This window comes from Saccostrea echinata, unplaced genomic scaffold (genome assembly GCF_033153115.1).
Source record: "Saccostrea echinata isolate AGI-Se365-2 ecotype Australia unplaced genomic scaffold, CSIRO_AGI_Sech_v1 ptg000057l, whole genome shotgun sequence".
NCBI classification, from domain to species: Eukaryota; Metazoa; Mollusca; class Bivalvia; order Ostreida; family Ostreidae; genus Saccostrea; species Saccostrea echinata.
This window is the reverse complement of record NW_026889806.1, coordinates 1,395,151-1,417,783: the sequence shown is the minus strand read 5'-3', so window position 1 is coordinate 1,417,783 and position 22,633 is coordinate 1,395,151.

Genomic DNA, 22,633 nt, shown 5'->3' with positions numbered 1-22,633 from the left:
TGTTATGAAGAAACTGGAAGGTCATACTTGGTACAAAGATTACTAATGATCCGAAGGTGTGTCATGGTTTTGATCCAACATCATTCCAGCAAGTTCAAGGTCATTGGAAAAAAATAGCAAGTATCATACTTGATACAGAAATTGCTTATGACAAAATTAAAGGGTTTGACATGACTTTCATCCAAGGTCATTCCAGTAAGTTCAAGGTCACTGAGAGAAAACTGTAAGATTACTGTATGTGTTATAACTTTTGAAGCTCATACTTGGAACAAAGATTGCTTATGATCCACCGGTTTGAGATAACATAGTACTAGACTGGCAGAAGAAGTGGCAAAATTCGTGCCTGGATTATAAATTTATAAGGGGTGGGAGGAACACAGGAAACTTTTTCTCAGATTGCTTGAGATGGGTTTTCCTGACCTTGAACAAAGGTTTTTTCGGCAAGTTCAAGGTCACTGGCAGATAAATATTATTTTTTTCCCACATACTATAACTTTGTTATATAAAATCACTGGAAGCTTTTACTTGATACAGAGATTGCTTATGATCCAAGAATGTGTTTTGACCTTGATCCAAGGTCTTTCTGGCAAGTTCAAGGTCACTGACAGAAAAGTGCAATATTCTTTTTCAGGTATATCTTTGTCATTGGGTATCACTGGAAGCTCATAATTTGTTCAAAGGTTGTTTTTTACCTTAACATAGGTCATTTAGGCAAGTTCAAGGTCACTGATATAATAAGTGTAAAATTCAAAAAGGTCTAGTCGCCCAAGTGGCGCAGTGGTAAAAGTGTCTGCTCTAGAGTCGTGGATTATGGAGTTGATCCTTACGTCGCAGGTTCGAATCCCACTGTGGGACGCAGAGACTGATCCTTCGGATGAGACCGTACAAACTGAGGTCCCGTCTGGCAGTAGGTGCTGGCACGAGAAAGATCCCTCACTGCTAAATGGCCATGTGTGCCGAGTATAGGTCAAAATTTGCAGATCTCCATCGGCAAATGGTGGCGTCTCCATTTGATTGAAAAATTCTCGAAAGGGACGTTAAACAACATACAAACAAATAAACAAAAAGGTCTATACTTTTGTAATAGAAAAACCTGCATGCATTTGCATTTCACTGAAAAGATGATAAATATATCATCCAGAGTGTGTAATGGCCTTGACTTAAATTCGAGGTCACTTAGAATATGATGTTTTGGATGAATAGTCTGAAAGAATACGTGACTGTGATTTTTTTTTTATGTCGGTGACATAAAGATGGTGTTTGCTCTTAACCAGCTGCAGAATGTGTCATGGCTTGACGCAAAGTTATTTGGACAGTTCAAGTTCACTGACAGGGGAATTTTACATTCCTTTACTGTCTTTCTACTGTTGAAACATTGAAAGTTGATGCCCCTTACAGGATTGTTTATAACCTTAAAATGTTGCATGACCTTGACTCAAGGTCGCTCTGTCCTGTCCGGAGCTCCGACGGAAGACCTATTCGTTGCATTGCAACGAGCTCGGCTCTAGTTTTTTCTTCTTTTTCCTAGACGCCAACTTTGAGACCTCATATCTCGCTCATTTCTCAACGGATTTTGCTAAAATTTGCAGAGTTTATAGACGTTACAAAACTCTATCAGAATGCTGTCAAACAATTCAGAAAGTCACTTCCGCTTTTGAGTTATTGCCCTTTAAATGAAAATTTATTAGGCTTCATTTCCAGACAAAGGCTCCGAGACTACAAAGGGTGGAGCAGACATTCTACCGAATTTAGATAATAGAGGGATTGAAGTTGTGCACATCGGTTTTTGTTTTTCGATTTCTGTATTCAAAATGGCGCTAATTAGGGGTCAAAATTTAGAACGCCTAAAAGAGCGAAAATTTAGACATATTTTCCTTTGTATCTTTAAAACTAAAAATATTTTGATAAGACATGTAGAATAAAAGTTGTGCACAATTTCTAGGCCTTTCATTTGACACCACTAAAAAGGGGCTGGCCCCTCAAACTAGGGATCTGGAGCCCTTTAAAATTTTTGCTTTATAACTCAAAAACGGTAAATATTTCGAAATGGCTGTCGTTAAAAAAGTTGTTCTTTAACATCTTATTGATTTCATGAAAATGTTATTTTGTTCGAGTCTTGTGTTTTAAATGCGCCAGAAGCTTGACCCATATACAGGTAACTGTTTTAATTCAGCAAGTAAACGAGAGCTCTTCATGCGTGTAATTAAAATAAACTTACTATAAATAATAAATCTGGCTACATTAGATGCTAATATTCTTTAGAATAAGGTTCTTGAAGTGTTTTGTGCTTCATTTCCAAGTTATTTTTTGACAACTTTTCGTTTTATTTCATTTTTTTCAAAGTCGAATAAACCAGTCTACTAAAAAAAGGGGAAAAAAGATAACCTTTTCTTCTTATCATATAAAAACAAACAATATACTGAGAAAATAAAACATAACTTTGAAGCATAGACTATTTACAGCCATTAAGATACACCTTGTGTGTTTACAATTATGTAACACCTCCCTCGATAGCGCGTGGCAAAGGAGGTCACCGGGGATCAATCGGCGTGTGTGATCCAGCGACCTACATGTAGTCATACACAAAACAAATCATAGAATGGCCATTCCAAATTCATTTTGTAAACTAAGTCATGAGTGGACAAATATGTTGAATCTTTCAGATTATTTCATAATATCTTTGATTAAATCGCTAGTGCATTTTATTTAATATTTTATTCGCTGAATTACAGGAAAGTTGCATAGTTATTTTTATAAACAATTTATTTTTCGATATCGAGTTAATTGTCTGTTTTATTCATAATAAAATTCAAAATATGTAACCTTAATTAATTCCTACTAGTAATGGAACTTTTGAAACTGAAATGTACATGTATGTAATCTAATATACGTTCTTTTGTCGACGCCCTTAAAATGTACAACTGTATATATACAGAGCGCCCCAAATATATGCATATCGAGCGTATGGAAATACAAAATCCCACATTCACACGCGCCTCCAAAATATGTAGAATGAGACATACATGCGTAACTGTATTTGAATATTACAAATTTATTAGACACCTAACCTTGAACAATTTTTTTTTTCTACTAAACTTGTTATTGTATGCGAACAAAATGATAAACATGTAATTATTTATAGGTTCCCGTTATTTTTTCTGAAAATCAGAACACATTTATCAGCTCTCTTAAGGTTTTACGGATACATACAATGTACACGCATGCAAGTACAGAACATGCACGTTTTATAAGTGCATATGCAAGAGCGCCCCAAATATATGCATATCGAGCGTTTGAAATTCAGAAAAATTCTAAATCCCAAGTCTTTTTTCCCATTATCTTTGCAATAAAATATCGGTTAAACTGAAATGATTTTATTGATTTACAGCATATATTAAAGTCAATTATAGGTCCGCTGAGTTGATCATGAGTTGTTTTCATAACGGGTGGTCCTCCTGGCCAGTCATCATCACGGTTTGTAACATCGTAATAACACAGGTAAATACTAAGATGTCAATCCATATATTTTCCATAAGAAATGAATTACCGGGAGATGTCTCGTTTTCTCTGATCATATATTAATTGACAGCGTTTATGAACAGCTGTTAAAACACAGGCCTTTGTATACCAGTAAATCACAAAAAAGAAAAATTCGAGACAAAAAACAGAAAATAAAAATGTCTCTGGAAATAACATTAATTGCCTTTAGATAACTAAAATAAACTAATGTCCGCCGATTTTTGAATTAATCTGAACATTCATTGATGTGTACCTGTACAAGCAGTGTGTATATTTTTTTATGAAGCCTTCGTCCAAACGAACAATATTATAATAATAAATCTTGAATGAATTAACTAACCCATCAGTACACACACATACGCCTACACCTGAAATCTAATCAAAATCAGATCTTTTTTACGGCCCGAAATTCTGATAGTCGCTGTATTTCTAATCTGATTGACTATACATGTGCAGTACAGGCAACGCGGATCCCGTATTTCCCGCGCCCCGTCGCGGTATAAACACATTTGACCAGGTGAGACAGGTAAACCGCGTTCCCTCCGCGGGAAATTCATCACCTACCTGTCCCCGCCGCGGTTAAATCATCGATCAACTAGTATCGTAAACAAACGGGAGTTATCTCCCCGAACAGGAATTTTGCGAAATTCCCTCTTTAAAAAAAACAAATTAAAATCCCGCAGTGTATGTACATTTATGAAAGTATTTTCTTTTATTTCGCAAAAGGTGAAAATAATGAATGAACAAAAAAAATTTAAATTGTAAAGCAGAATATATTTAATCGTTTTTTATTTTATTTTATTTATTATTATTAATTTTGTTAAGTTATATATTAATACTAAAGCGACATCTTTTTTTGAATAGTATCAAGAAAACTATTTATAAGCTGAGTCATTTGAGAGTTTAACGTGACAAATTTTAATGTCGGAAATATAAGTTCTAATAACTACTCTTTTCAAATTATATGCGAACTGCAATGTTACATACACGTGCTAAACAATAGTCAGTGCGAGTTCCGATTAACAGTTTCCAGCATTCCTATGAGGAAAAAAATATATCTATATACTGTTCATGTTTTTTTTTTTTTTTTTTTTTTTTTTTACCAAGTTTAGAACAATATAATTCATTTAAATAATTTCACTTTACTGTATTAATGTGCAAGCATTTCCCTGAAATTGTCGAATGACCGGAAAGCTGTAATATTCCATCGTGAGCGTTTGCAGTGAGTGGGCGCGTGAACGTTATAAAAGATATCAATAAAATATAACAATTTTTTTCCCCTCGATATTTACTTCTTTTGTAAACAGTGGTTTGTTTTTAATTTAAACATTTCTCCAATTACAGAAGATGGAATGTGCATGGTGATGAACTTCACAAAACAATTAAAACGGGGGGGGGGGTATATCACTAAAACTTATTATTCTCAATAATACTCAAGAAAAAAATCAATGCCAAGTTTACTTGAATATATTCTGTTTCTTTGTGTATTAAGTATTAGTCGCGATCATTTCCTGTGTATAGGGATTAGCAGAGCAAGAGCAGGAAACGGTATGCCCTAGGGGTTTCATGCACACACCTGTCCTAGAGAACCTGTGGTAAATTTCTCTGCATGTGCAAGGCGTTGTCTAGCCATACAACACACCAGTCCCTTCAACGTTTCATTATTTCATTATTTCTTCATTTTCAAATGTAACTACAACCATGAAAGTTATGCGAGTCAATATATACTTTTTTTTTTACCCTGAGTGTATATTAAAAGGAGAAAGATCAATCAACTTTTAAAACAAATTAATAGAGTTTAAATGAAATAAAATAGATCAAATTAAATTATGTTTTATTACTTTTTTTTAAATGCCGACGGGTTTGGTATTTATGTTTCTGTTTAATATATATGTACATGTACATGTACATGTATTATGCAAGTAGAATGTAAAATAAAAAAAAAAAACGTACAGAATGTTACAGCACGTGCAACGTTTTTCCTTCGGTCAGTTTATTGATTTATCGAGTCCATCGATTAAAACAAAATATTCATGATAGAATTTCAATGAAATGAATTGCTTCTGGATTATTTTTTTTCCCCAGTTTCAATATGTCGTTTCTGTGAACAGATAATATACTGTAGCCGATTTATCAGTTTATTGTCCAGTTGTGGACTTTGACTAATTCTACGATCAAGTTTCTGAAAAACACCGAAATAGTGACAGCCACAGACACTATTTAAGGTCTTCCGTTTAAATAGGACGATTAAAGACAAAAATATCTACCGAAACAAGATATAATAACATATTTTGGTGACATGTGGTAGGTATATGATATTTTAGACCCGATATCCAAGAGGGGTCCGGTGTTAACAAATGGAAGAGACTTACCTTCTCTATTTCATAATACCGCGGGTATGATTTTTTAATAAAACGTTAATTCTACATTATTTTTATGGATTTTTCATATGGAATACATTGTAAATGTGTACTAGAAGATTAATTTATGGAAAAAGACGAATAAAAATATTCTTGGACCCCGGGGTGTATATGGGGGGGGGGGTGTCCTGTCCACAAGCACCTGTGCAGCATTCAAGCTTAAAAGACCATTCAAACAATACAAATCAGGAACAGTGCAAATCTTTTGAAATCAGAGGTAGAATCAAGTGCCATGGATCTGTCATGTTGTAAATTTTGAACTTACCGGTTGTCAGTATATACTGCCACCCGCGGGTAAATTCAATATTTATAGCATGAGAGATCCTATTCATGCTAGCACTTACCCCGACACGAGACCTTATACGGTCTCATCCAAAGGACCAATCTCCACGTTTTACTACTTATCCAAACTGGGCATAAAACATTCTCAATGAATTTTGTAATCATTATGTTGAACCTAACAAATTATTCCGACTCGCTGTATGATCTGAAAAAACATGGCTGAACTTATCCATTCAGAAACTCACAGCCTGGGATTGCTTTTAACCAGTGTGTGTTATGGCCTTGATGCAAGGTCATTTGGTCGAGTCAAGGTCACTGACAGAGAAACTGTAATTTCGCTACCGTATTTGTACTAGTGAAATATTGCTGGTATCTTGCAGAGTGTGACATGACCTTGACTCAAGTTCAAGGTCACTAAGGATAAGATGTTTTGACTGTATGTATGGACTAAAAGAACATGACGTGTCACTGTGAACTTTTCAACTTTTCAAGTCGGTAACACACAGATTGGGTTTTATGACGAGAGTGTGTCATGGTTTGACGCAAGGCATTTGGAATGTTCAAGGTCACGTACATTCCTTTACAGTTTTTCCTAGCGAAATATTGTAAGTTGCTTCCCCTTACAAGATTGCTTACATGTATAACTTTAGAATGTGGCATGACCTTGACTCAAGGTCACTTCTTCCTTCCGCAGCTCCAACGGAAGACCTATTCGTTGCTTTGCAACGAGCTCGCTCTAGTTATTCTTTTTTTTCTTCTTCTTTTTCCTAGACGCCAACTTTGAGACCTCATATCTCGCTCATTTCTCAACGGATTTTGCTCAAATTTGCAGGGTTTATAGACGTTACAAAACTCTATCGGAATGCTGTCAAACATGTCAAAAAGTCACTTCCGCTTTTGAGTTATTTCCCTTTAAATGAAAAATTACTTGTCTTCATTTCCAGACAAAGGCTCCGAGACTACAAAAGCTGGAGCAGAAATTCTACCGAATTTAAATAATAGAAGGATTGAAGTTGTGCACATCGGGTTTTGTTTTTCGATTTCTGTATTCAAAATGGCGCTATATAGGAGTCAAATATTAGAACGCCTAAAAGAGCGAAAATTTACACATATTTTCCTTTGTATCTTTAAAACTAAAAATATTTTGATAAGACATGTAGAATAAAAGTTGTGCACAATTTTAAGGCCTTTCATTTGACATCACTAAAAAGGGGCTGGCCCCTAAAACTAGGGATCTGGAGCCCTTTAAAATTTTTGCTTTATAACTCAAAAACGGTAAATATTTCGAAATGGCTGTCGGTAAAAAAGTTGTTCTTTAACATCTTATTGATCTCATGAAATTGTTATTTTGTTCGAGTCTTGTGTTTTAAATGCGCCAGAAGCTTGACCCATATACAGGTTACTGTTTTCATTCAGCAAGTAAACGAGAGCTCTTCATGCGTGTAACTAAAATAAACTTACTATAAATAATAAATCCGGCTACATTAGATGCTAATATTCTTTAGAATAAGGTTTTTGAAGTGTTTTGTGCTTTATTTCCAAGTTATTTTTTGACAACTTTTCCTTTTATTTCATTTTTTTCAAAGTCGAATAAACCAGTCTAATAAAAAAAAGGGAAAAAAGATAACCTTTTCTTCTTATCGTATAAAAACAAGCAATATAGTGAGAAAATAAAACATAACTTTGAAGCATAGACTATTCACAGCCATTAAGTGCCTGCCTTTTACATTCACCTTGTGTGTTTACAATTATGTAACACCTCCCTCGATAGCGCGTGGCAAAGGAGGTCACCGGGGATCAATCGGCGTGTGATCCAGAGACCTAGTCATACACAAAACAAATCATAGAATGGCCATTCCAAATTCATTTTGTAAACTAAGTCATGAGCGGAAAAATATGTTGAATCTTTCAGATTATTTCATATCTTTGATTAAATCGCTAGTGCATTTTATTTAATATTTTATTCGCTGAATTACAGGAAAGTTGCATAGTTATTTTTATAAACAATTTATTTCTCTATATAGAGGTAATTGTCTGTTTTATTTAAAATAAAATTCAAAATATGTTACCTTAATTAATTCCTACTAGTAATGGAACTTTTGAAACTTAAATGTACATGTATGTAATCCAATATACGTTTTTTTGTCGACGCCCTTAAAATGTACAACTGTATATATACATTTGCAAGAGCGCCCCAAATATACGCATATCGAGCGTTTTATAAGTATACATGGAAATACAAAATCCCACATTCACACGCGCCTCCAAAATATGTAGAATGAGACATACATGCGTAACTGTATTTGAATATAACAAATTTATTAGACACCTAACCCTGAACAAATTATTTTTTTCTACTAAACTTGTTATTGTATGCGAACAAAATGATGAACATGTAATTATTTATAGGTTCCCATTATTTTTTCTGAAAATCAGAACACATTTATCAGCTCTCTTAAGGTTTAACGGACACATACAATGTACAAGCATGCAAGTACAGAACATGCACGTTGTATAAGTGCATATGCAAGAGCGCCCCAAATATATGCATATCGAGCGTTTGAAATACAGAAAAATTCTAAATCCCAAGTCTTTTTTTTCCCCATTATCTTTGCAATAAAATATCGGTTAAACTGAAATGACTTTATTGCTTTACAGCATATATTAAAGTGAATTATAGGTCCGCTGAGTTGATCATGAGTTGTTTTTATAACGGGTAGTCCTCCTGGCCAGTCATCGTCACGGTTTGTAACATCGTAATTACACAGGTAAATACTAAGATGTCAATCCATATATTTTCCATAAGAAATGAATTACCGGGAGATGTCTCGTTTTCTCTGATCATATATTAATTGACAGCGTTTATGAACAGCTGTTAAAACACAGGCCTTTGTAAACCGGTAAATCACAAAAAAGAAAAATCCGAGACATAAAAAACAGAAAATATAAATGTCTCTGGAAATAACACTGCCTTTAGATAACTAAAATAAATTAATGTCCGCCGATTTTTGAATTAATCCGAACATTCATTGATGTGTACCTGTACAGGCAGTGTGTACATTTTTATGAAGCCTTCGTCCAAACGAACAATGTAATAAATCTTGAATGAATTAACTAACCCCTTCAGTACACACCATTCGCCTACACCTAAAATCTAATCAAAGTCAGATCTTTTTTACGGCCCGAAATTCTGATAGTCGCTGTATTTCTAATCTGATTGACTAAACATGTACCTTTAACAAATATTCTTTAATTTTCTTCGGGACCCCTGCATCACTAGTCAGGTGCTGTACCGACTGAGCTACCCAGGCCGATATCCACGACCCAAACCATTACAGTTTTATTAACTAATATCTTCATTTTTTTAAAAATAAATTTTTAAATTAATTATAAGAAATCCATTCAGGTGCTCCACGTGTCAATTATTGTGATAGAGGTACTTACCACGTGACCTGATCATAATGCATTCATATTGGTCAACTCTGTGATGCACGGTGTGTATTTATCAAACCATTCAAAATCTTTCCTGTTGACCACATCTTTAAGTGTATTAAAAAGCCAAACGACTTCCTGTAAATTTTGAATATCGCCACCGCACATGTATTTTGAACTTTGATTACCAATTTCATTATTTTCATCAATAATACATATCCTTTTAGCCTGTCATTTTCAGATTTTTAAAAACTAAACTTCACACAAAAAATCACGGACTTCTTGTTAAGTTATAATGCAAACAAACGACTGAAGCATCTTGAACACAAGCAGGGTTGGTGGGGTGCATAACTACATTGTATAAAATAAAAAAAGCAAAGGCGGATCCAGGGCCGGCGCGCTGGGTGCACGTCCCCCCCCCCCCCCTTTCCGTTTGAATTTTTTGTATGTAGAACTTATATGTCCATTATCCTAAAATCAAGGAAAAAACATCTCTTATTTGTAAGAATTTGTCAACTTCTGGGGGCTTCGCCCCTGGATCCCAACCAGGGCTTTGTCATAGACCCACTGGGGGCTTCAATGCAGCCCCCGACCCCTCCCCTGCCTTCTGCTTCCCCCCCCCCCATTATGAAATTCCTGGATCCGCTACTGCAAGGGGCGTAATAAACAAGAATAATATAGCTTTGAAGGGATGTGATCTTCGGTATTGGTACTTTTACCTATGATATATACACAAAGACCTCTAGATCTACACGACAGAAATAATTCTTGAGCGGCAGCTCTGCTTTAAAACATGTATCTACTTTGCAGTACAATCATAGAAAATTATAAGTATTTAGCAAATCCTTCCTACAAAGCACAAACACCATAAAATTAAACTTGACATGTAACTAAAATTATTCCATCTATAATCCACGAACATACATTGAAAGGATTATAAATATCTGTAGAAATTAAAAAGCAATTTGGAATTTAAAAAAAACTGTCGGCGAGTTTCTTATTGCTGCTATTGCGTTGAACATGCCATTTGATAGACAATCTCTCTATATATGCCAGGACAGACATCTCTACATGTTACTTTTCAGGGACGTAGCGTCGTTTTTGAAAGGGGGGGAGCCAGAGAAAAAAAATTAACTTACCTGAAAAGACTTCACAACCAAAACCAAAAAAGGAAAATTGCCCAGAATCCTATTTCCCGGCGGAAGGGGGTGGGGGCAACGGGACTATACTGCAACAAAAAGTGGGGCCAACAGGACTTTCAATGAACATTACTAAAGTAAAAAGTTAGGTCTGAAAAGGGGGGGGGGGCTGATGTTACGTGCCTGCTCTTATAGCTCATGCTTTATTTGATCTGCAATATCATAAGTTTACTTGATTGAATATCTCGGAGTCTCTCTTATCCTTTCTACAGCCTTTTAGTTTGACCAACTATGCAAAATTTAGCCTTTGGAACAGTTGGCGTTAGGGCTTTCATACTTCACATCCGAAATTCTTTGTGACAAGACCTTTCCTTTGGAATAAATATTTTCGACCTTGTGACCTTCACCTTGGAGTTTGACCCACTTTTTATAAAATCTAAGCTTGGCAATACCTTTTGAACGGTTGGGACTAGTGTTTTCACATTCACAGGTGTATTCCTTGTGACAACGGCGTTCATTGGATATCAACAATTTTTACTATTTGACCTTGACCTTGGAGTTTGACGTACTTTAAAAAAAATTAAACGTTTTGACTTTTTACCTTTGACCTTAGAGTTTGACCTACCTTTGAAACATTTTAATCTCATTCATAACTTTTCAACGGTTGGTGTTAGGGTTTTCATATTTTATGTGTGTTTCTTGTGACAAGACCCTCCCTTGAGTACCGACAGTTTTGACTTTTGTCCTTGACCTTGGGATATGACCTACTTTAAAAAAAAAACCGTTGACCTTTGCCATAACTTTTGAATAATTAATGCTAGGGCTTTCATATTTCAATGTGTATTTCTTGTGACAAGGCATTCCTTTGGACACTGTTAATCTATCCTTGACCTTAACATTTGACTTGAGTATGAAAAAAAAATTAATCTTTGCCATACTTTTCAATAGTTAGTCTTAGCGTTTTCATATTTCACAGTTATATTCACTGAGACGAGATCTTCCTTTGGGTAACATAATTTTTTATCTCTTGACTTTGACCTTGGAGTTGGATACGGATTTGAGAAACTTAAACCTTTGCCATAAGCTGCAATACCGGGGCATCAGTGTTTCACAAACACGTCTTGTTCAATATCCAAACTGGACAAAAACATTCACAATGAATCCTTAAATCATTGTGTGGAACCTGATAAATTATTTGACTCGATCTATGGTCTGAAAGAACATGGCTGACCTTACCCAGTCAATAACTCACAGATTGGGATTTTTCTTAATCAGTGTGTATTAAGGTCTTTATGAAAGGTCATTTGGATGAGTTTGAATGAAAAACTATAAATTCGTTACCGTCTTTTTCTAGTGAAACATTGTTGGTATCATGCAGAGTGTGACATGGCCTAAACTCAAGTTCAAGGTCACTAAGGATAAGATATTTTGACTGGATGTATAGACTGTATGAACATGTGTGAATTTGAGAAGTCAGTAATACACAGATGGGGTTTGCTCATAACCAGAGTGTGTCATGGCTTTCGCAAGGTCATTTGGACAAGTTCAAGGTCACATACATTTCTTTATCGCCTTTTTACTACAGAGTGAAACATTGTTAGTTGATACCTCTTACAAGATTGCTTATAACCTTATGATATGACATGACCTTGACTCAAGGTCACTGCTCCAACGGAAGACCTACTCGTTGCTTTGCAACGAGCTCGGCTCTAGTTTTAATGATATGATTTAGGAAAATATTCTAGAAAGCATACTTGACTACTGAATTTGATTTACTGTTTAAATATATGAATAAACAGAAGGAACTATCTAACTTTTAAACATTAAACAATGTGCCAACCCATAACATGATATGTAAACGTGTGTATTCAAGGAGAAGGTGACTTTGTGACTCATGGACATTGAAGCTGTTTTTGGAACGTTATATAGTGACATAGAATCAGGCCCAATCCCTGATTTGTATATCACCATGAAATAATTCTTATGTTAACTTGTCTCATTTGCTGACAATTTAAGTTTGCAGTAAATAGCCCGCCATGGCTGATAAAAGCTCTAAGGAAGCATTCTGAAAATGAACTCTTAATTATAAAAACACTCCCCTCTTCTGATTTCATGGGATACCCCAAATCAGTGAAAGGTAGGGATTTGATCATATCTTAATTTTTGCCAATTTCAGGTTCAAATGAATTTGTTCCATGGTAAAATTTGAGGAAATGTGTATTTATTTTGGGAAATTTCATTTTTTTCCCATGTTTTTGGATTTATTTATTTAGATTTGGAGAGGATGAAAAAAAGTAAGACTGGTTTGATAAGGAAATTTCCTTAAAAATATTGTTTTAGCAATAATTAAGCCTGCACAAACTCTACAGATTTGTGTAACAGAATATTTGATTATCTTATTTCCTTAAAAAAAGGAACTAAACAGATATATCACAACAATTCAGTTACATTCTTCGAGAAAACCTTGGATCTTAACGAAAATGTTAAGACGACTCAAACCTGTTGAACTCCATGGCAAGATTTTATTTTGTTCCTAATTAATGTTAAGGTTTATACGGTAAGTCAAAATGTACATGTACATTCTTTAAATGATATATCATATGTCAGTTCCTGGAAAATATATGGCCATGTCAGGATGAGAAGGACAAATGGAAATGAGTTTGGGATGAAATGACACTTCTATGGAACACGACTATTTTTACTCAGTATGTTTATATGTGTTAATGAAGGAGTTTGCACTGTTAAGATGCCATTGGCAGTGAACATGTATCACCGGTACCTAATTTTTTGTGCATCGCATATTCACTTGTTGATGTTATTTTCATAAGTAACCAAGAACACAAATTTTCTTTGCAATGGATGAAAGATGCGCAATAAACACTTTCCATCACATTACTATAACATTAGAAAAACGTTAAATAAAAACATTTGAATATTTTGCATTGAATATGATTGCATTTTTTAAAGCTTGATTTCATAGTCTGTCTTCTTCAGTTATAAAATTTAAAGTTACTGAATTGGCTTATTTATGAAATACTTGAAAATTAGTAGTTATGATGGCAAACTAACAACTTACTAAACTTTATGATAACTTCAACTTTTTATTGTCAAATTCCCTTTGTTATGCAGCAATAAACCGTCATCAAATGTACATGGTTTCTATGTCTCTAAGTCGATTCAATACGCAAGAGCATGTTCTGAGAGTACGAGCAATTTATAAACCGAAAACCGAGACAGGCTATTCATTTTAAAACGAACTGCGAAGAGAGAAAAAATAGTGATTATTCTCAAAAGTACATTTAAACAACACAAATTATGAGCAGAGTCAACATGGACAGAGGTAGGATCAGATGCCATTGAGGAGTAAGCATCCACTGCTGATCGGTCACACCCGCCGTGTGCTACTTGTCGTGTATAGGGAAAATCCGTAGACAATTCTGTGTGACAAAATGGCCTAACAATTTGTATGAAAGACATGAGTCAAAATTCGACATAACAAAAAGATTGTATTTGCAAACAAGGTCATTGTGTCAACCATAGAATTTGTGAAATGTTGACTTTAAACGAGATTGTTGATATCCTTGTATCATCAATTTATTTGTCGTAGCCTGTCTCGATTTCGTTTCAGAAATTGCCGTACGTAGAAAATGCTCTTGCATATCGAAAGAACTGGGAACTTAAACTCCAAAGTCGAATTGAAGGTCACAGCATGAACCTTCTTCTTTTTATGTAAAAGTTCTTGAATAAATCTTGCTTCGTATGAATACACAAACAGGTCTGCTAATGGTACACATTAGTACACACGGGAATTCCAACAGATTTTTTGAAGACTGGTCTCCAGAAACTACATATATATTATGAATGATAATAAGATATTGTTAATGAAAAACTCAGGCATCTTTACAATATCAACCTTGGAGTACTTGTGTATAGAATTAAAATGTTTTTAACAAAGTTTGCAGATGCTTAATGACAAGGTATGTAGATTTTACGCGTTCTATTTTAATTGAAGAAGCAGTTCTTTATAATGTCAAAAAGCCAGGTCTTTTAAGTATTGTGGGGAATGGTCGTATAACGCGTAGAAAATCGTGCGTATTGATGCTATTGATCTTGGGAAAAAATTGTGATTTTAAATTTTCTGAAAGTTCCTCGCGGAGTTTTTAAGTATCCGCATCTGATTAATACTATTTCTCGAATATGTTGTTGTGTGGTACTTCTGAAATTGCTCCTTCACAGCTGTTGATATTTTCGTGAGGAGAAGGGAAAGATGCTTGATATAACATTCACTAGAACCCGCTATGTATGTTTGTTTGTAAGGATACTTATGAAGTTTAGGAATCCAGTATAGATATGAAATACGGAGATATTGTATTTTAAATTCAATTTGGTTGTTGGGAATATCTAAAATATTCAAATCTGACATAAGGTTTTGAGGAATTTCCTACTTGGAAAGGTAGCTATTACTATTCTTTGGATTACTACTTGTAGAATTAAGTCCCAGTTAATCTTCTAAAATGCAGTTGTGATAAAAAAGTTTTACAGAAAGACTATGTTTTACCTACTTTGTCAGCCTGGACCAGTGCATATTGATCCAGTTATCTATCTAATTCTGTTTTCACTTCTGAAGATTAAGAGATAGATAGATTTAATATTGCTCCGCAACGAAATTTCAATATTTATTTTATAAGATAAAAATCAAGACACGTCATTAATAGTGACGTGAATAAACTTATTCCAATCTGACAAAATGTGAAGGTCTTTTTCTTTTATATTTGACCAATTGTCAGGCGTAATCTTCGACAGAATTCGTGAAATTTATGAAATGTCGCCAGCTGAATGATCGGGATTGCCTAAATTTTGGCCCTTTAAAAATAAATGCATTAAGGTCCTCATTGTAAACTTTATTCACGTCACTATTAATGACATAACCAGTAGGACTATAGTTGTAGGGAGAAGAAGGAAATGTCCGATATCTAAGCACTGTAGTGTTTTTTGTGATTAAAAAATCTGGAAGCAATAGTCAATGAATATTGATAAAAAATATAAGATGTGGACTTTAACATGAAATATAGTGGAATTTTACAATTCCTTTATTGGCAAATGTAATTTACAGGAACAGGCGGATTTCTTGCTAATTCTTGAGAACGGGGATTATGATTGGCAATATCCATAATCATAGAATCTAGTTGTATTCTGGTATTTAAGAATCCAAGTATGGACTTTTTTTTAAGCCTTTTCATGTTTATGTTTCAAAAGAGACGTTAGGTATATTAGATTTATTGTAAGACCGATGTCCATGACCACTATTAATCTGTGTGTTTTGTTTAATTCACATTGCAACGTTTCCCTACATTGTCAACATATAGACATTGTTACCATATGGAAAAACAGTGCCTAGTTTCCTTATCCAGTAGTATCATTGTCTGCGGAAAAGTGTGGGTAAGGATGAGCTTTTATTGTGTGACATTTTTTTCAAGAATTCTTTCATCGACAAAACGGAATAGTAAGGGGAATCAAAATGTTTGTAAAGAAGCTGTTGACATCGGTTGTTAATTTGAAATCCCTGCCCAGATATTCTTTTGTTTAGTGAACTCTTGGTTTCATTGACATACACAAAACAATAGAGTAAATTCTACAGACAACATTAGAAGATTGGCAGTTCAGCTGTTCCTAAGGTTTGTCCAACTTTGTCCAGTGAAATGACATATAGATGAACAATTTGTAATGAAAATATCACATTTTGCAGTTTTTTGCAGAATATTCAAAAGGATTCATCAAATAAATCTCTAACTAAAACTTTACAATCATTCAATTTTTTGTAAGGACATATGGACAGGCCTCTATTTGACCTCTAAAATTTAGACACAAGCTGGTTGCAAGTAAAAAAAAATAGCCACCAATGCAAATTTTTAGTGGTCAGGCGAATTTTTCCTAGACGCCAACTTTAAGAGCCAATCAAAATACGGGCCCATGGTGGTAGTCACGCGAGGGGGTGTCTAGTGACCCTTCTACAGGTGAACTTCGGTATCTCGAACACGGATATCTCGAATACCATGGATATGTCGAAGTCATTTTCAAGTCCCAACTGCTCATTCCTTAAGTATTTTACCCTGGATATCTCGAATTCTGAGCTTGGTTATCTCGAAGTATTTTCTCGGTCCCTTCGAGTTTGAGATAACGAGGTTTGACTGTACTTTTGAAAGTGGAAGGACAAAAGGTATCTGTGCCCCCTCCCCCGGTCATGTATAGTTATAGTTATGTAGATGAAATATATAGAGGTAACGAACAGTATTCAAGCTCAAAAGTCCATTCAAAATATACAAATCAGGAGCAGAGCATACATGGACCTCTAAAACATCTGAAGTGGGATCAGGTGCCATGGAGGAGTGAGCATCCCCTGCCGATCGGTCACACCCGCCGTGTACTCCTTGTGTAATAATGGCCCAACAATTAGTATGAAAAACGTCAGTCAGCATTTGACTTAATGATAGGTTGTATTTGCTGAAAAGGTCATGGTATCGACCATAGAACTGACGAAATGATGATTTTAAACGAGACTGTTTATATTCTTGTTTCATCAACTTGTTTGTCAATCAATTACCTCGTTTTAGAAATTGTTCATACGTAGAGCATGCTCTTGCGTATCGAATCAACTGAGAGATATAAACCCTATACTGAGGTGATGAGTGTATATTGCTGCATAATTAAGGGAAGATGACGATTGAAAATTCACGTGTATCAGAAAGCTTGGTTGTTAGATTACCATTAACGTCTTTTTCTAGTAAAATATTTCTTTTTACTTAACTTGCATCTCATGAAATAAACTATTAAACTATAATAATATTTAGTACCAATATTAACATAATTTACTTCAAGATTTAATATTCACCCGTACGGATACATTACGACCTAACTCCAATGTGTAAACGATATCTTTAATGAGCGAGAATTTTAAACTTGATAAACTATTCACCACATCATCTCGAATTTACTACATTTCACAATTGTCTATTTTCTGGAGCCAAAAATTACTTGGGGCAGCTATTTTCTTATCTGGTCTACCTGAGCTCTGTGTGCACTAGCGCAACGCGAAATTTCTTTCGCACGTGCGTTTGCTGAAAAAAAAACAAACGTGACAAAGAAAACACAATTTAAGACATGTCAATTGCTAAAAAAAAATGATTCTCTCCACTTTTAATATCTTCGCCTGTTCAGAAAAAAACATTGGTAAAAATATTGATTTTCAATTTAAAATGGTCGCCAATTTGTCGACTTATAAAGTAATTTTAGACACCAATAAAAATTTCATTAGAGCCCTGATGGATTATTGGATTAATACCGAAACTGGTTATCTGTCGACTGCACATAGGACATATGTTCAATATCTCAAGGACGATCCGAGGGACACCAGCCGAACTTTTAGAGTCTGTGTCTCTTATAGACCCCAAAGAGTAACGCCTTTTTATACTGGGTGATGCCTCAGCCAGTATATTTTAGTTAATAGTATTCTGTGTGCTACTCACAATTGCATAAATACTAAACGACAAGTATCCTCGAGGACATACTGTCTATCAGCAGGGATACTTATTCGGTGGTTAAAAATGAAATTTGCAATTGAAGAAAACAAACAGTGATCATTCTCAAAAGTCCATTTAAACAAAACAAGTTATGAGCAGATTCAACACGGACCTCTGAAAACAGAGGTAAGATCAATTGTCACGGAGGAGTAAGCATCCCCTTTCGACTGGTCACACTCGTCGTGTGCTCTTTGTCAGGATCAGATAAAAGGGAAAATTCCTTAAGGGAGCCGACTGGGTTTTATTGTGTGAAAACTACTATAGAGAGACTCTTTATTTTTATAGCATATGTACCTTACATTGACTTCAGTATACATGCCAAGTTTACTGAAAATCTACCGTCTGGTTATTTTTTAGGGACCATCTCAAACTACAGGTACATTTACTATAGAATTATAAAGGAAAATACCATTTTTCGCACTTCGGAGCAAATTATACAAATGCTACTGCAGACTTTTTGCTCAAATTACATTGTAAGATGGGTAATATTAAATTGAACATTTTGTGCAAGAAACACAAAATTCTACCGTCTGGTTTCCAGAGGGGGCATCTCAAAATTCATGACATTTTCCTGTTTTTATGGAGTACAACAAAACATGACAGATACCACAGATTTACATAAAAATGATAAAAATGATTGTTAGATTCTCAATTTCTTGTGTTTAAAATTTCAAGAGCATATATTTTATACTTTTTATTTTATGGCATAATTAATGATCCCGCTGAAAGAACTCCAAGTATTCATAACGTCAAAAACACATTCTTACGACGTCTATCTACCCATCATTTGAAAAATCGTCAAAAAGCAGTTATTTAAAACGTAATTAAATTTTTTGATTTGAGATTTCCTAAACTTGTAAATTTTTATAAATTAGGTAAAAATAGTTGCGTTAAAAGGGTAGATACGCTTTATTTTACTATGCTGCGCGAAGCATTGCGCAATGAAAACCCCAGTCGGCCCCCTTAAGCAATTCTTATGGAAGACTTCAGTCAACATTCGACTTAACGACAGATTCTTGCCAACAATGCCATTGTATCGACCATAGATTTTGCTAATTGTTAACTTTAAACGGGATTGTTGACATCTTTTTATCATTAACTTATTTGTCAATAGCCTGCCTCGTAGAAATTGCTCATACATTGAACAATGCGAACAATATCGAATCAACTGGGAGACATAAACTCCATTTGCAGGTGATAATTGTGTTTTGCTACATTAATAAGGGAAGTTGACAATAAAAAAGGTCACCACGTTTGTCATAAGGTTTAGTTGTCAATTTGCAATCAATCTTTAGTGAAATATCCAAGTATGAAACACATTTGTCAGATTCTGTGGTGTCTTTTATATCGACTTCAGGTGGACATATCAAATTAACGCATAATCAAACTGAATATTATTAACAGATAAAACGTTGTCGATATAAATATCGAATTGATGGCCTCTGCATGAGACTTCTTCTTTTTAATGTAAAGTTCTTGAATAAATCCTGCTTCATATGAATAAAAAATCATTTCTGCATAATCAGGGATAAAACTTTGGAACCCTTGACTGAATTAATTTTAAGAGCCATTTTCTGTAATGACTATAACTCTCAATGCTTGAGCCATGGCACGCATAGTCACGAATTTTCTTCGAACTCTCTCTCTGATAAAAATATTTTACACCATAAGCTTACATCAGGAAAGAAATTGGGTTGTTATGTGTCTTGGTTACCATGGTTACATGCTCCAAAGGTTGAAAAATATCATTTTGGAATTTGTTTAAAGCCCCACTTCTAAATAAGCAACAATATATATAAATGAAGGTGACTGTTACCGAAAGTCGAAGACTCGAAATCTTATTCTGATGAGAAAATGTTTGTGTATGCAGGTATTCACCATAGAAACAAAGAACAAAGTATTGAAAAGCAATACATTTATTCCTACATTAAAAAAAGTTATAATAAGTTGAAATGTAACCATATAATAAAGAAAAGGTTTTAGTAATAGTTTATAAGGGAAAATCCACTAGTTGCTAGGTTATTAAATTTAAAGGGATATACCTTTCTTTGTAAAGGTCTATTAGCATACAAGAGTCATTCAAAAAGACGTATGAAATGTTGTTCTTTGTCATATTATTTGTAAGAAATTTAAGATTAACACAATGTCATATGTAAAAAAAAAAAAAAAAAAAAAAAAAAAAATATTTTTTTAAATAATAATTTTAAGTGTGTAGGTTTATTTTATTTTATAAACTCATGTTACATTATTTTAAAAGCAACATGTTTTGTCACTTCGGAGTACTCTTATCAACTTAAAGACAAATGACAATTTCTCAAAAATACACCGCCTCTTCATTTCACACGGAGTCTTTGGCGCCTTATCCATTTGTTTAAAAAGTTTCTATACCACTTTTTACTTAGTTTGCTAACAATTTTTCAAGTATCAAGATACATGTAAATCGTCAATATCTTCACTTTTTTTACCGCGTAACTCTGCTTTCAATAGTTCTGCAAATGTGAAATGAGCATTTCTTTCCATGACGTTACTAACGGCTTTGACCAAATTTGTACTGATAGTTCATTTCCTTTTAGGTTGTTCTAATACATAGTATATAAGAATACCCATCATGTTGTTCAATAAAAAGCCTCAATCATTATCGACAAATTAGAAATTATACTTTGTAATGACAGAAATAATTTTCATGTGGTCATACAGGGACAAAAAATGTTATATAAAAGAAAGAAGCATATTTTGGCAAAATCATTAAAATACAGGAGATATCTAAGACTATTTAAGAAGCAGTAAAAAGCAATTATTTATCATTTGAAAGTATCTTTTTCAATTCATCATACGGAGTTGTTGTATAAAGTGCTGAAAAGTCATATCTTGATTTTGCTAATTTTGATAAAAGTTTTGTGATTTCGAATTTGCTAAAACTGCTTAAGTTTTTGAATACTGTAACAGCACTTCTCAAACATGATTTTACACGATACTGTTAAAGTTTCTCCTTCACTGATATTTAAGTCTTTGAATCCAGAATCGTATAAAAAGTTGCTAGGAATATCAAAAATATTTAAAACTGACATATGATTTCGGGGAATCTTCACTCTTCCTTTGAAAGGGAACTATACATGTAAATATGTTTGATAACCAGTTATAAAATAAAATCTAAGTTCCTCGCCAGTCTTACAGACAAAGACTCTGTTCTTATAGGCTTTGTCAGTCAGAACTAGTACATACTGATAATATAATCTATCTAATTCTTTTCTCACTTCTGAATTACTGGAGACGGACAGATGGTGCACATTTTTCACTCAACTGTTTAATACAGAATTACAATATCCACCTTTTACTTTTATGCTTTCTAACAAATGTCAAAGTTTTCTTCATATTTGACCAACCATCCGTTATAATTTTCTACACAATTTTTTTTTATCTTTATGAAATTTTGTCGCCAACGGAAGAAAGGGGTGCCCCAAAATTTAAAAATGAGTGATTTAAGGTTTTTATAACTGAAAGGGGAAGATGAACATCGACAGGAATATTTCGTTTTTGATGAGCAATATCTTGGCAATGAGGAGGTTTTTTTAAGTGATTAAAGAGTAAAAAAAAAGCAACAATGGATGAATATTTGTAAGAAATACAAGTTTTGAACTTGGAATGTGGATGAATACAAGACTATAAAGGCAATAATCTTGTGTATCTTAACTAACCCATAAAAAGAATTAAAATTGGGGATTTTTTGTAAAATATTTGTATAATGAGCAAAAATTGGCTTTGGTTCAGTCTAGCTTAAACATATTTTTTTGCAATTTTTAAGACAAATGAGAAAGAAGTTCTAACTACAAATGCAATAGTAACAATTCCGTATCGATTAAAATTTTTTTTTATCTTTATGAAAAAAATTACTTGATAATTTGTGTAATATTGTACAAAACTACCAAACATGAGCAATTTGGTTTGGTTTAAACATGTTTTATTTAGCACAGCTGAGCTAAAGGCTCAAGTGAGTTTTTTCAATCAAAATTTTGTCAATTGTCGTAGTTTTTCTGACTGTCTGTCCATTTACTTTTGACATTTTCAATATTTTCTTCCACGCCCTTGGACCATTTTCAACATTTAACATGACACAAAACATCCTTGTGATTAAATAAAGGGTCAATCCCTCTTGAAAGAGGGAGATAATCAGAAAAAGGCAAAAACGGGATTGGTCTTTTCAAAAATATCTTCTCAAGAACCACAGGACAATAAAGGTGAAACTTAAGTGATAACTTTTGGCAGA